Genomic DNA, 16709 nt, shown 5'->3' on the forward strand with positions numbered 1-16709 from the left:
TATTTTATGTGACTGCACAGTTTCTCTCAGGTTCTAATCACAAGGCACATAAATGTTAAGCACCTAAGTACACCTAAGTGATAGTTTATAAAAAACCGAGGCAACATTAAAACTGGATTGTGTGTGTGTGTATGTGTGTGTGTTCCACTAGACCTGTGGTTCTCAGGGGGATCACCAAAGCAGATCTTGTAAGCACAGACCCCACACTCTGCTTCCTATTTACCAATACCATGTTCCTGCCTGCCACCAAGCACGTGGGTTTCCCTTGCATCATCTCAGTCTCCAACCCCCTGACATCAGCTGGGTACCCTACAATTCAATTCTGAAACTAACTACAGGTGAAGGGTTCAGTTCCATAGGACTGCTCCCACTTCAGACACTAATCCCAATTCCTGGGCCTCTTTTATTCTTTATAAGATGGTGGCTGCTACAACCCCATTCCTTTTTGCTAATTTGCTAGAATGGCTCACAAAACTTGGGAAAAATGGTTTACTTACCATAACTAGTTCATTATAAAGGATACAACTCAGGAACAGCTAAATTGAAGTGATGCATGGTCCATGGTATAGGGGAAGGAGGATGGAGTTTGGCCTGTCTGGGCTCATCACTGTCATAACACCTTGATGTGTTAACCAACCAGGAAACTAACCCTGAAACTGAACCCTGTTATTAAGGGGTTTTATGAAGGTTCAATTTTGCAGGCATGATTGATTAAATGAACTCATCTCCAGTCACTCTCCCCTTCCTAGAGGAGATAGGAGGGAGACAGTTGAAAGTTCCAACCTTCTCATCACATTGTTGGTTCTTCTGGCAACCAGCAGCCATCTTGAAGTTAAGTAGGGGCCACCAACCACCCATTATTTTGTTAGCATACAAAAGAGATTCATTACAGTAGAGATTCCAAGTCTTTAAGAAGTCAGGAACAAAGATCAAATATTTCTATGTTTTTTAACTGTAGTGCACTCTTTGTGTGCTGATATTGCTATTATTTAATCCAGTTTACTGTTATTTGAAATAATGTTCATTCCAGGGCATTTTAGTGCCCTTCCTGATCTCTTAGTGAAGTCTTTGGCTTAAATTCTGATTTGTTTGACATAAGTATGGCTGCTCCAGCTGTCTTTTGATGTCTACTATCCTGGTAAATGATTCTCTACCTCCTCACTTTCAATCTGGAGGTGTCTTTGGGTCTAAAATGCACTATATCAATCGGTCTTGTTTTTTACCCATTCTGATAACCTATGTCTTTTGATTGGACTATTTAGTCTATTTATATTCAGAATAAGTATTGATAGATATGAATTTAGTGCCATTGTATCACCTGTAAAGTTGCTGTTTCTGCAGATTGTCTCTGTTCCTTTCTAGTCTTTGTTGATTTTGGTTTCTCTTTCCCACTCAAATGTCCCCTTTAATTTAATTTTAATAGTTTTTATAGAACTTTAATAGATCTTACAGAACTGGTTGAGTGCTCATGAATTCCTTTAGTTTTTGCTTCCCTTGGAAACTCTTTATTTCTCCTCCTATTCTGAATGACAGCCTTGCTGGAGACAGTATTCTTGGCTGCATATTTTTCCCATTCACCACGTTGACTATATCATGTCACTGCTTTCTGGCCTGCCAGGTTTGTATGGATGGGTCTCTGCTATGTATCTACCTTTGTTGGTTAAGGACCTTCTGTTCCTAGCTGATTTCAGAATTCTCTCTTTACTTTTGCATTTTGCAAGTTTCACTATGATATGTATTGGTGTTAATCTGTTTTTGTTGATTTTGAGGGGATTTCTCTGTGTCTTTTGGACTTGAATGCCCTAGATTAGGAAAGTTCTCAGGTACAATTTGTTCAAATAAACCTTCTGTCCGTTTTTGCCCCACTTCTCTCTGGAACTCCTATGATACAGGTATTATTGCACTTTATGAAATTGCTGAGTTCCCTAAATCTATATTCATGATCTAATAGATTTCTTTCCCTCTTCAGCTTCATTATTTTCTGTAATTTTATCTCTTTTTTTTTAAGAAGGGGAGGGGGAGGAGCAGAGGGAAAGGATGAGAGAATCTCAAGCTGGCTCCACACCCAGCAGGGAACCCAACATTGGGTTCAATCTCATGACCCTGAGATCATGACCTGAGTTGAAATTGAGTCAGTTACTCAGCCAACTGGGCCATCCAGGCACCCCCATAATTTTATCTTCTTTATTACCTGTTTGTTCCTCTGTTTCTTCCATCCTCATTGTGTTTACATCCAGTCAGTGTTGCATCTTAGTTATAGCATTTTTTATTATGGCCTGACTAGTTTTTAGGTCTTTTATCTCTGCAGCTGGAGTTTCTCTGGTGTTTTCTATGCTTCTTTCAAGCCCTGCTAGTATTCGTATGACCATTGTTCTAAATTCTTGTTTGGATATATTGCTTATGTCTATTATGAGCAAATCCATGGCTGTGAATTCTTCTTGGTTTCTTTTGGGCAGAATTCCTCCATCTTAAACTTATGTCTAAGTTTCTGTCTTTTGCATATTATGAAAGCTTGTTATGTTTCCTGCTCCTGAGAGTAATACTATATTAGAAAGGGGTAATATGTTGTCTAGGGCCTGGAGCTTCAGGAGGTGATTCTGGTGTATGCTGTGTGGATTCTGCTGTTGTGTTTGGCAGTTATATGCCACAGGTCAGCCCTCTGTAGAGTTCCTCCTTGCTTGGGGTGTGTTTGGACATTTAAATAGGTGTGCTTTGATTTGTCTGTTAAGATAAGTCTGATTTTAATTAAAAAAAAAAAAAGGAGGGTTTTCCTGTTTGGCTCAGTCAGTTAGGCATTTGCCTTTGCCTTTGGCTCAGCTCATTGACCCAGGGTCCTATGACAAACCCCATGTCTGGCTTTCCTGCTCAGTGGGGAGTCTTCCTCTCCCTCTGCTGTTGTCCCTGCTTGTGCTCTCTCTTTTTCTCAAATAAATAAAAAAAAGTTATAAAAATTTTAAAAAGAAGCTTGACCCAAAAAAAAAAAAAAAAAAAAAAAAAAAAAAAAAGAAACCCTGATCCAAGAAATGAGTAAAGGAAACAAACAACAAACAAATGGACAAAAAACTATAAGCCTGGATCCAAAGAGGGTGGAAAAAAAAAAAAAAGCCTGGTCCTATTTCCACCAGAACTGAAGCTGACCCTTCAGAGCACTTTGTGATCAGTAGACTTGGTACATGCAGGGAGCCTCTGTTGATTCTCTTGGGGTTGGCCCACTATGCTGGCTCACAGTCAGATCTGCCCTAGTAAAGATGCTCCTGCAGAGCACAAGGGATCATGATTTGGTGTAAGTGGCTCCAGCTTCCACTGGCACTGTGTTGCTCACTGAAGTCCAACTGAGCTTGTGGGCAGAGGTAGAAGATAGCATCATCCTGCTCTCTTGTCCCCAGGGTAGGGGAACTCATGCCCACCTGAGGCACTCAAAGAAAGGCAAATTATCTCCCCTCCAAAGCCCCAGGCTTCTGTCAGGTCCTTGCCCCCAACCTGTCCATGCCCAGGCTAGGTGCATGCCCAGCACCACTGGGTGCTCCTGTGCTTTATCTCTGGCTCAGGGCTAGGATTCAAAACTCCAAATCTTAAAGGACCCTGCAAGTCACAGACATGCTCCCTTGCCTGGAGGAAAGCCTCACAGCACTGCACCTAGCATTGCTTTGTCCCAGAAAAGCAGTTGATGGGCCATGCAGATATCTGGAGTCTATGATGAAGCACAGTAAAAAAGCTGCAAACAGATTATCTGCCCTCTGCATGTGCCTCTGAGCCCTGTTGTTGAATGGTCACTCAACAGTGCACGGTGGGTCTTTTGTCCTTGGAGAGGCAATATACACTCTTCCAAATGTACACCAGGAAGGGGAATATTCTCCTCCAGTGCTACTCAGGGATTCCCACACCATGGCACCTTATATGAACCTTGTGAGCCACTCTCTCTTCCTGTCTCGTCTTCTCTCCCTAACCTCTGTCCATGAAAAGAGCTCCCTTTCCTCTGCAGCACCATGGCTTTTCTCTCTCCCAATCCATGTCTTAGAACCTCACATCTGCCATGTTCTGTCCCTTTAATTGTCCAGATTATTTTCTTAATCCTTAAATCTATTTCATAGTTGTTCAAAATGATTTGATATTCATCCAGCTATGTTTAAGGGGTGAGGCAATCCCAGGGTCCCCTACTACTCCTCCATCTTAACTCCAACTCCTTCCCATCTATTTCAGGACATATTAGAAGGCAAAACCGGGATAAAGTACACGAATTAGAATTTTTGCCTCATATTGGTGTGTTGAAACTTTTTTCCTGGCTTTATTGAGATATTATTGACATATAATATTATGTAAGTTTAAGGTATACAATGTGATGAGTTGATATACATGTATATCATGAACTATTTACCACAATAAGGTTACTTAAAAATCCTTCACCTCATATAATTACTATTTTATGTATTACTACTCTCAACAACTTTCAGGTATTCAATATAGCATTGTTATTTATAGAGACCATACTGTACACTATACACCTAGAATATATTTATCTTATTAACTGAAAGTTTTTATGCTTTGACTGGCACCTCCCCACTTCCCCCATCCTTTGGCCCTGGCAACCAGCTTTTTACTCTTTGTTTCTGTGAGTTCAGTGTTTTTAGATTCCACATATAAATGAGCTCATACAGTATTTGCTTCTCTGACTTTTTCACTTAGCATAATGCCCTCAAAATTCATCCATGTTGTTACAATGGGTAGGATTTCCTTCCCTTTTTTTAATAGTTGAATGATGTTCAATTAAATATATATATTTTATTTGAATTTCCCTGATAATTAGTGACATTGAATACCTTTGGCCATTTTTATGTTTTCTTTGAAAAAATGTCCGTTCAGGTGCTCTGCCCACTTTTTTATTGCTTATTTTTATGCTATTGAGTTCTTTGAGTTGCTTGTATTTTTTGGATATTAACCTTTTATCAAATATATGGTTTGCAAATATTTTTTCATATTCTACATGCTGCCTTTTTTTGTTGCTGTTGTACAAAAGAAAAAAAAAAGGAAAGGAGAAAAAAACTAGTTTTATGTGGTCTCACTTGTCGATTTTTACTTTCATTGCTTGTGCTTTTCTTGTCCTAACCAAAAAAATCATTGCCAAGACCAATGTCAAGGAAATTTTTATGTTTTTCTCTAGATGTTCTACAGTTTCATGTTTATGTTTGCATCCTAACTCATTTTGAGTTAAAATTTTTGTGAGTGGTATAACATAGGGGCCAAATTTCATTTTTTTGCATTTGAATATCCAATTTTCCCCAACATCATTTATTGAAGAAACTAACTTTTCACCATTGAGTATTCTTGCCTCCCTTGTGACATATTAGCTGGCCATATATGTGGGGTTTGTTTCTGGTCTCTCTGTTCTGTTCCATTGGTTTATGTGTCTTTTTTTATAGCAGTGACATACTGTTTTGATTATGCATTATAGCTTTATAATATAGCTTGAAATCAGGAAATACAATGCCTCCCACTTTGTTCTTCTCATGATTGCTTTGGCTTTGGGGGGTCTTTTGTGTTTTGTTATGAATTTTAGGATTGTTTTGGTTTAATTCTGAATAAAATTTCATTCAAATTTTGATAGAGATTGCACTTTGGGTTGTATAGACACTTAACAATATTAATCCTTCAATCCATGAACATAAGATATCTTTCCATTTATTTGTGTCTACTTCAATGTTATTTTCATCAATGTTCTATAGTTTTTCATATATAAATCTTTCACTTCTTTGGTTAAATTTGTTCCTAAGTATTTTCTTATTTTTGATGAGCTCATAAATAGGATTTTTTTTCATTTTATTCACTATGAGTATATAAAAATGCAACTGATTTTTGTGTGTCAATTTTGTATCCTGAAACAACTGAATTCATTCATCAGGTTGAACATTTTTTTTTGGTGGAGTCTTCAGTGTTTTCTATATGCAAAGTCATGTCATCAGCAAACAGAACATTTTACTTCTACTTTTAAAATTTGAATCCTGGGGTCTCATACTCTGCTATCTTAGTGACATCATTTGTGCTGTATCATAACTCTCATATTGTTTTACATAGCAGGTTAGGCTGGAATTTTTCAATATAGGTATAGTCTCCAGGTGACTTTGAGCAAGCATATTTGGGGGAACCACTACACCATCCCCTCAGTGCTTCTGTCATAGATATCTCATAGTCTCTGGTTTCAAAAAGCTGTTATCTAGTGAAAGAAACATATGAACCATGTTCAATAATGGTAAGCGCTAACAGTGAGAAATTCACAAGAGATGGTTTGTTGAACAAAGTGACATAAAACAAAACTAATTGAATAGAAATGGCTAGAGAGCTCTAGTTTAATCTTGAGGCTTCCTTTCTTTCCTCCAGCCATCAAGTCAGCTATTTACACTACCTTGACTAAAATATAGTCAATAAAAATTAAAATTAAATAATTCCCCATCCAGTAAGGATCATCTTAAATATATGACATCTTTAAGGTTTTTGGCAATAAGGTAATGGTTTCTGTTCATTATTTAAGTTTCCTTAATGTCTGAGTGGCATTGTATAAAATGGATTCAGGGACCATGTTCATTTTACCCTCTTCCCAAAATACACTATTACATGGAAACTGAGATTTCAGGGTGTCATTGTGAACCCTTTGGCATGGCCAAGAGCTCTGTAACATCATAAGCCAGAGAGTCAAATGTTTTCTATCCATGCAAACTTATGAAATATTCAGGATGGCAAAATAACAATATTTATAGATTTAATCCTTTAACTTCTCTAAAATCTAATTTTGGTAGAATAAGAAAATATGCTTTTAATGACTATCTCTTGAAGATATTAAACTCCACTATGAAAAAAGAGTGAAGTCTGAAATTTACACACTGATGGGTCAACCATTACCAGAAATAATAAACCTCGCTTATGCTCAAGTGATTTGACTTGTCAGCCCCATAATTGTGTTCGTTCATGCCATCTGTCTGACTAAACTACAAAATCTTTTTTTTAATTCGTTTTGTTTTTTTATAAACATATAATGTATTGTTGGCCCCAGGGGTACAGGTCTGTGAATCGCCAAGTTTACACACTTCACAGCACTCACCGTAGCACATAGCCTCCTCAATGTCCATAACCCCACCACCCTCTACTTACCCCTCTCCCCCGGAGCCCCCTCAGTTTATTTTGTGACATTAAGAGTCTCCTATGGTTTGTCTCCCCCTGATCCCATCTTGTTTCATTTATTCTTTTCCTACCCCCCAAACCCCCCACATTTCATCTCTACTTCCTCATATCAGGGAGATCATATGATAGTTGTCTTTCCTGATTGACTTATTTCACTAAGCATAATACCCTCTAGTTCCATTCATGTCATTGCAAATGGTGAGATTTCATTTCTTTTGATGGCTGCATAGTATTCCATTGCATATATATACCACCTCTTCTTTATCCTGTCATCTGTTGATGGACATCTAGGTTCTTTCCATCCTTTGGCTATTGTGGACATTGCTGCTGTAAACATTCTGGTGCATGTGTCCCTTCGGATCACTATGTTTGTACATTTGTATCTTTAGGGTAAATACCCAGTAGTGTAATTGCTGGGTCATAGGGTAGCTCTATTTTCAACTTTTTGAGGAACTTCTATGCTGTTTTCCAGAGTGGCGGCACCAATTTGCATTCCCACCAGCAGTGTAGGAGTGTTCCCCTTTCTCTGCATCCTTGCCAGCATCTGTCATTTCCTGACTTGTTAATTTTAGCCATTCTGACTGGTGTGAGGTGGTATCTCATTGTGATTCTGATTTGTATTTCTCTGATGCCAAGTGATGTGGAACACTATTTCATGTGTCTGTTGGCCATCTGGGTGTCTTTGCAGAAATGTCTGTTCACGTCCTCTGCCCATTTCTTGATTGGATTATTTTTTCTTTGGGTGTTGAGTTTGCTAAGCTCTTTATAGATTTTGAATACTAACCCTTTATCTCATATGTCGATTGCAAATATCTTTTCCCATTCTGTCAGTTATCTTTTGGTTTTGTTAACTGTTTCTTTTGCTGTGCAAAAGCTTTTGATCTTGATGAAATCCCAATAGTTCATTTTTGCCCTTGCTTCCCTTGCCTTTGGTGATGTTCCTAGGAAGAAGTTGCTGCGGCTGAGGTTGAAGAGGTTGCTGCCTGTGTTCTCCTCAAGGATTTTGATGGATTCCTTTCTCACATTGAGGTCCTTCATCCATTTGGAGTCTATTTTCATGTGTGGTATAAGGAAATGGTCCAATTCAATTTTTCTGCATGTGACTGTCCAATTTTCCTAGCACCATTTATTGAAGAGGCTGTCTTTTTTCCATTGGACATTCTTTCCTGCTTTGTCAAAGATTAGTTAATCATAAAGTTGAGGGTCTTTTTCCAGGCTATTTTGTTCCATTAACCTATGTGTCTGTTTTTGTGTCAGTACCATACTGTCTTGATGATGACAGCTTTGTAATAGAGCTTGAAGTCCAGAACTGTGATGCCACCAACTTTGGCTTTCTTTTTCAATATTCCTTTGGCTATTCAAGGTCTTTTCTGGTTCCATATAAATTTTAAGATTATGTGTTCCATTTCTTTGAAACAAAAATGGATGGTATTTTGATCAGGATTGCATTAAATGTGTAGATTGCTTTAGGTAGCATAGACATTTTCACAATATTTCTTTTTCCAATCCATGAACATGAAACGTTTTTCCATTTCTTTGTGTCTTCCTCAATTTCTTTAATGATCACTTTATAGTTTTCTGAGTATAGATTCTTAGCCTCTTTGGTTAGGTTTATTCCTAGGTATCTTATGGTTTTGGGTGCAATTATAAATAGGATTGACTCCTTAATTTCTCTTTCTTCTACCTTGTTGTTGGTGTAAAGAAATGCAACTGATTTCTGTGCATTGATTTTATATCCTGACACTTTATTGAATTCCTGTACAAGTTCTAGCAGATTTGGAGTGGAGTGTTTTGGGTTTTCCACATATAGTATCATATCATCTGCAAAGAATGATAGTTTGACTTCTTCTTTGCCAATTTGGATGCTTTTAATTTCTTTTTGTTGTCATATTGCTGAGGCTCGGACTCCTAGTACTACGTTGAATAGCAGTGTTGATAATGGACATCCCTGTGGTGTTCCAGACCTTAGCAAAAAAGCTCTCAGTTTTTCACCATTGAGAATGATATTTGCTGTGGGTTTTTCATAGATGGCTTTGATAATATTGAGGTCTGTCCCCTCTACCCATACACTTTGAAGAGTTTTGATCAGGAAGGGATGCTGTACTTTGTCAAATACTTTTTCAGCATCTATTGAGAGTATCATATGGTTCTTGTTCTTTCTTTTATTAATGTATTGTATCACATTGATTGATTTGCTGATGTTGAACCAACCTTACAGCCCTGGAATAAATCTCACTTGATTGTGGTGAATAATCCTTTTAATGTACTGTTGGATCCTATTGGCTAGTATTTTGGTGAGAATTTTCGCATCTGTGTTCATCAAGGATATTGGCCTGTAATTCTCTTTTTTAATGGGATCCTTGTCTGGTTTTGGGATCAAGGTAATGCTTGCCTCATAAAATGAGTTTGGAAGTTTTGCTTCCATTTCTCTGTTTTGGAACAGTTTCAGGAGAATAGGAATTAATTCTTCTTTAAATGTTTGGTAGAAGTCCCCTGGGAAGGCATCTGGCCCTGGGCTCTTGTTTGTTGGGAGATTTTTGATGACTGCTTCAATCTCCTTACTGGTTATGGGTCTGTTCAGGTTTACTGTTTCTTCCTTGTTCAGTTGTGGTAGTTTATTTGTCTCTAGGAATGCATCCATTTCTTCCAGATTGTCAAATTTGCTGGTGTAGAGTTGCTCAAAATATGTTCTTATAATTTGGTGTTGCTTGTGATCTCACCTCTTTCATTCATGATTTTATTTCTTTGAGTCCTTTCTCTTTTCTTTTCGATAAGTCTGGCCAGGGGTTTATCAATCTTATTAATTCTTTCAAAGAACCAGCTCCTAGTTTTGTTGATTTGTTCTGTTGTTTTTTTGTTGTTTTGTTTTGTTTTGTTTTGTTTTTGTTTCTATTTCATTGATTTATGCTCTGATCTTTATGATTTCTCTTCTCCTTCTGGGTTTAGGCTTTCTTTCTTGTTCTTTCTCTGGCTCCTTTAGGTGTAGGATTAGTTTGTGTATTTGAGACCTTTCTTGTTTCTTGAGAAAGGCTTGTATCGCTATATATTTTCCTCTCAGGACGGCCTTTGCTGTTGTCCCACAGATTTTGAACTGTTGTGTTTTCATTATCATTTGTTTCCATGAATTTTTTCAATTCTTCTTTAATTTCCTGGTTGACCCATTCATTCTTTAGAAGGATGTTCTTTAGTCTCCATGTATTTGGGTCCTTTCCAAATTTCCTCTTGTTGAGTTCTAGCTTCAGAGCATTGTGGTCTGAAAATATGTGGGGAATGATCCCAATCTTTTGATACAGGTTGAGACCTGATTTAGGAACTGGGATGTGATCTATTCTGGAGAATGTTCCATGTGCACTAGAGAAGAATGTGTATTCTGTTGCTTTGGGATGGAATGTTCTGAATATAGCTGTGATGTCCATCTGGTCCAGTGTGTCATTTAAGGCCTTTATTTCCTTGTTGATCTTTGCTTGGATTATCTGTCTATTTCAGTGAGGGGAGTGTTAAAGTCCCCTACTATTATTGTATTATTGTTGAAGTGTTTCTTTGATTTTGTTATTAATTGGTTTATGTAGTTGGCTGTTCCCATGTTAGGGGCATATATATTTAAAACTAAATTAGATCTTCTTGTTGGACATACCCTTTGAGTATGATATAGTGTCCTTCCTCATCTCATATTATAGTCTTTGGCCAAATTTGATTTTAGGCCAAAGACTCATATTATAGTCTTTGGCCTAAAATCAAATTGATCTGATATAAGGATTGCCACCCCAGCTTTCTTTTGTGTCCATTAGCATGGTAAATTTTCCACCCCCTCACTTTAAATCTTGAGGTGTCTTTGGGTCTAAAATGAGTTTCTTGTAGGCAGCATATTGATGGGTTTTGTTTTTTTAACCATGCTGATACCCTGTGTCTTTTGATTGGGGCATTTAGCCCATTAACATTCAGGGTAACTATTGAGAGATGTGAACTTAGTGCCATTGTATTGCCTGTAAGGTGACCGTTACTGTATATTGTCTCTGTTCCTTTCTGATCTACTACTTTTAGGCTCTCTCTTTGCTTAGAGGACCCCTTTCCATATTTCCTATAGAGCTGTTTTGGTGTTTGCAAATTCTTTCAGTTTTTGTTTGTCCTGTAAGCTTTTAATCTCTCCTTCTATTTTCAATGATAGCCTAGCTGGATATAGTATTCTTGGCTGCATGTCTTTCTTGTTTAGTGCTCTGAATACATCATGCCAGCTCTTTCTGGCCTACCAGGTCTCTGTGGATAAGTCCACTGGCAATCTAATATTTTTACCATTTTATGTTATAGACTTCTCATCCTGGGCTGCTTTCAGGATTTTCTCTTTGTCACTAAGACTTGCAAATTTTACTATTAGATGACAGGGTGTGGACCTATTTACTTGATTTTGAGGGGTATCTCTGCACTCTCCAATAATTCTCTCCAATATACCTTCTGCTCCCCCCTCTCTTTCTTCTTCTTCTGGAATCCTAATTATTCTAATGTTGTTTCGTATGATATCACTTATTTCTTAAATTCTCCCCTCGTGGTCCAGTAGTTGTTTGTCTCTCTTTTGCTTAGCTTCTTTATTCTCTGTCGTTTGGTCTTCTATATCACTAATTCTTTCTTCTGCCTCATTTATCCTAGCACTAAGAACCTCCAGTTTTTATTGCACCTCATTAATAGCTTTTATGATTTCAACTTGGTTAGATTTTAGTTCTTTTATTTCTCCAGAAAGGGCTTTTATTTCTCCAGACAGGGTCTCTCTAATATCTTCCATTCCTTTTTAGAGCCTGGCTAGCACCTTGAGAATTGTCATTCTGAACTCTAGATCTGATATATTACCAATGTCCGTATTGATTAGGTCCCTAGCCTTTGGTCTACCTCTTGTTCTTTTTTTTGTGGTGAATTTTTCCACCTTGCCATTTTGTCCATATAAGAATATATGAAGGAGGGGCACTTGGGTGGCTCAGTGGGTTAAGCCACTGCCTTTGGCTCAGGTCATGATCTCAGGGTCCTGGGATTGAGTCCTGCATTGGGCTCTCTGCTCAGCAGGGAGCCTGCTTCCCTTCCTCTCTCTCTGCCTGCCTCTCTGTCTACTTGTGATCTCTCTCTGTCAAATAAACAAATAAAATCTTAAAAAAAAAGAAAAGAATATATGAAGGAACAAATAAAATACTAAAAGTGTGGCAAAGACCCCCAGGAAAATGTGCTTTAACCAAATCAGAAGAGACCCCAAATCATGGGGGGAAGAAAGGGGGTAAAAAGAAGTTCAGAAAAAAGAATTAAAAAAAGAAAACAAATAAAGAAAAAAATATAAAAAAGAAAAAAAATATATATATATATTAGACTGGTGAGTAGAACAAGGTCACCCACTTAATTCTGGGAGTACTTTTGTTCTCTTAGAAGAAACTACCTCCCCAAATTTTAAAGAATGTAAAACGTATATAAGGGTAAACCCAATGAAGGAATGGAATATGACTATAAAGATGAAAAAAATATTTTTTAAATTCTAAAAACGGAGGTGATAAATTGATTCTAAAAAAGGAGTTGGTTGGGAGAATAAAGAAAAAGAAAGTGGAGAGAATTTGTTTGGTTGGAGACTAAAACAAGCCCAGTGCTAATTTTAGGGTATATTTTGATCTATTAAAAGAAGTTGTACCCCAGATTTTTTAAAAGAAAAAATGGACCAGTGGAACAGAGTAGAGAGCCCAGATAAGGACCCTCAACTCTATGGTCAGTGAATATTCGACAAAACAGGAAAAAATATACAGTGGAAAAAAGATCTCTTCAATAAATGGTGCTGGGAAAACTGGGCAGCTATATGTAGAAGAATGAAACTCGACCATTCTCTTACACTGTACACAAGGATAAACTCAAAATGGATAAAAGACCTCAACGTGAGACAGGAATCCATCAGAATACTAGAGGAGAACATAGGCAGTAATCTCTTCAATATCAGCCACAGCAACTTCTTTCAAGATAAGTCTCCAAAGGCAAAGGAAACAAAAGTGAAGATGAACTTTTGGGACTTCCTCAAGATCAAAAGCTTCTGCACAGCAAAGGAAACAGTCAACAAAACAAAGAGGCAACCCACGGAATGGGAGAAGATATTTGCAAATGACAGTACAGACAAAAGATTGATATCAGGATCTATAAAGAACTCCTCAAACTCAACACACACAAAACAGACAATCATATCAAAAAATGGGCAGAAGATATGAACAGACACTTCTCCAATGGAGACATACAAATGGCTCTCAGACTCATGAAAAAATGTTCATCATCACTAGCCATCAGGGAGATTCAAATTAAAACCACATTGAGATATCACCTTACACCAGTTAGAATGGCCAAAATTAGCAAGACAGGAAACAACATGTGTTGGAGGGGATGTGGAGAAAGGGGAACCCTCTTACACTGTTGGTTGGAATGCAAGTTGGTTCAGCCTCTTTGGAGAACAGTGTGGAGATTCCTCAAGAAATTAAAAATAGAACTTCCCTATGACCCTGCAATTGCACTACTGGGTATTTACCCCAAAGATACAGATGTAGTGAAAAGAAGGGCCATCTGTACCACAATGTTTATAGCAGCAGTGGCCACGGTTGTCAAACTGTGGGAAGAAGCAAGATGCCCTTCAACGGACGAATGGATAAGGAAGATGTGATCCATATACACTATGGAGTATTATGCCTCCATCAGAAAGGATGAATACCCAACTTTTGTAGCAACATGGACGGGACTGGAAGAGATTATGCTGAGTGAAATAAGTCAAGCAGAGAGAGTCAATTATCATATGGTTTCACTTATTTGTGGAGCATAACAAATAGCATGGAGGACATGGGAGTTAGGAGAAGGGAGTTGGGGGAAATTGGAAGGGGAGGTGAACAATGAGAAACTATGGACTCTGAAAAACAATCTGAAGGGTTTGAAGAGGTGGGGGGGTGGGAGGTTGGGGGAACCAGGTGGTGGGTATTAGAGAGGACACGGATTGCATGGAGCACTGGGTGTGGTACAAAAACAATGAATATTGTTATGCTGAAAATAAATTTAAAAAATGATTAAAAAAAGAGACTTAAAGGCACAGAAAGTCAGTTGGAGCAATGGGATTTTGAAACAGCTCCAACATATTAAAATGTAGCAGCTGTTGTTGAAAACGTAAAAAAAAAAAAAAAGCCCTATATGTATACAAAAAAATAAAGTTAGATACAATGAAGGATAAAATATGAGTATAATAATGAAGGTTCAGAAAATTTTTTTTTTATGAAAGGTATTGTTAAGATAAACTAGTTAAAAAACATTAAAAGAGGAAAGGGTAAAAGTTAAAAAAAATTAATGGAAGAAAAAAATAAAATTTAAAAAAATTAATTAACTTTGCAAGACTAACTAAAGAATCATGGAGAGAAAGCCATGAATTCCATGCTTTGCTTTCTCCTCCCCTGGAATTCTGCAATTCTCCTTGGTAAGTGAACTTGATCTTGGCTGGATTTCTTGCTGATCTTCTGGGGGAGAGGCCTGTTGTAGTGATTCTCAAGTGTCTTTGCCCCAGGTGGAATTGCACCGCCCTTACCAGGGGCTGGTCTGAGTAATCCACTCTGGTTTGCTTTCTGGAGCTTTTGTTCCCTAAACACTTTCCTTAGAGTTCTGGAGGCCAAGAATGAAAATAGCAGCCTCCCAATCTCTGGCCCAGAGGAGCCAAGAGCTCTGGGCCCCACTCTTTAGTGCACCCTCAGAGAAAAGCACTCAGTCACTCTTGTCTCCCTGGCCTCTGGCTGCACTCTGAGCTCACCCAGCCTGTGACCAAGTGTCTCTGTTTCTGGCACACAGCTCCGTCTGGAGTCTCCAAACCTCATAGATCCCTGAGCTCTTTGGGGGGGCATCTCCCCTGATCTTGTGGGGACCCCACTCACAGAGCAGTGGTCTGTACCACAGATTATGGTTCAAGGTAACCCCAAGTTGAGAGCTCATTCCTTGGCTCTGTCTCTGTGCCGGCTTCCCCGCTCTAATATATGTGAGCTCTGTGACACTCAGACACCCCCGATCCTTCTGTGACCCTGCGGGACCTGGGGCCATGCTGTCCCTGTGTGGGCTTCACCTCAGAGTGATGTCTCTCAGTGGAGCAGACTTTAATAAGTCCTGATTTTGTGCTCCATTGCTCCGCCGCTTGCCAGGAGCCGGCCTCTCCCACCATGGTCTATCGTCCCATTGCTTTGGATTCACGTTTCTGCCGGTCCTACCTTTCAGAAAATGGTTGATTTTCTGTTTCTAGAGAACTAGAAACAGCTCTGCTTCTCTTCGATCTCCTGTTGGATTTGTAGGTGTTCGGAATGGTTTGATAAATTATCTAGCTGATCTCCTGTTACCTGATGTCATCTCAGCCTGCTACTTCTCTGCCATCTTGACTCCTCCCCCAGTAAAATCTTTTTTAAAAAGATAAAATAATTTAGGATTGGCTTAGTTTGTTATTATCTGCAGATCCTTGTTGGTTTTTTTTTTTTTTTTAAATAATCCAATATAGTTTAGGATCACATGGATGGCTCACTCAGGAATGTGTGATTCTTGGTGTTGGAGTTATGAGCTCAAGCACCATATGGGGTGTGGAGATTACTTTAAAAAAATTGATATAGTTTAACCTGTTGGCCTAGATGCTCTTATCATATGAGAACACAGATAATATTAAATGAATTAAAATAAAAATTGTTAATGCTTATAAACTGTGATTTATAAACTTATATTTAGAAGACTCTAAAGAGTGTTTTCTTCCAAGGATATTATATTTAGAATTAAACATTTATGAACAGTACTAAAAAAGTATCAAATTAATGTCATGTTCATAACAGAAAAAAGGATTTTGAAGTCTGTCACACAAAGAACTTCAACTAAGTGAAATCGGATTGTTGATCTAGACTCCCCTTTTATGAGTGCTCTTTGCATGGAAAACAGTGTTAGTGTTTTTTCTGCAGATTACTGACTATTCTTGGTCATATTGTTCTACTGCATTTTTGTGTAAGAAATTACTTAATGGGTAACAACTGTTTTAAATATTTGGACATATTTTTTGTGGTTAAATGTCAGGAGAAATTGTTCACAGTGAGATTAAATGGATTCGTTATCCTTGACAGAAACACAATACTCAGACACACCAGGTTCCCCAGGGTGCCCACTCATGGTGTTTCAGTCACTGCTCTCATCTGTGTTGTTTCAGTCGTTGCTGGCAGGCAGTCAGACCTGGTCATTGCCCACAAATATTCATGCTCGGCAAATGGCAGATGCTCCCAGATGCCTCGTAAGAAAGAGAGTTTCTTAACAATTCACCTCTTTCCTTCCAGCTATCTGTGCATATCAGAGTCCTTAGTACTAGAAGTATTCTCTCCATCTGTGGAACCCTCATGTCTCTGTGCCTAGGATGTTAACAGAAACCAGTCTCTGAAATAATGTATTGAGATGAGAAGCATAAAGACAAATGGTCAGGGAATACTGGAATGCAGTGTTTTCTTGGGAAAAAAATAGTTTTTGGTGTGAAAGTCCTTGCTGACTGTATTTCC

At 38.2% G+C, this 16709-nt stretch overlaps 1 long non-coding RNA gene across 3 annotated transcripts in view; it reads right to left on the reverse strand.

The window, feature by feature from the left end:
• LOC125098036 (uncharacterized) overlaps positions 1–15441 on the reverse strand; it is a 45142-nt gene extending 29701 nt beyond the window's left edge. For all 3 annotated transcript variants that reach the window (XR_007126687.1, XR_007126686.1, XR_007126685.1), the window contains exons 1-2: positions 15402–15441; positions 498–656 (exon numbers count right to left, since the gene is read on the reverse strand). This is a non-coding gene — a long non-coding RNA (uncharacterized LOC125098036). The remainder of the gene's footprint in view (positions 1–497; positions 657–15401) is intronic.
• Between the last annotated feature and the right edge of the window lie 1268 nt (positions 15442–16709).

Source organism: Lutra lutra, chromosome 4, assembly GCF_902655055.1.
Source record: "Lutra lutra chromosome 4, mLutLut1.2, whole genome shotgun sequence".
Classification (NCBI taxonomy): domain Eukaryota; kingdom Metazoa; phylum Chordata; class Mammalia; order Carnivora; family Mustelidae; genus Lutra; species Lutra lutra.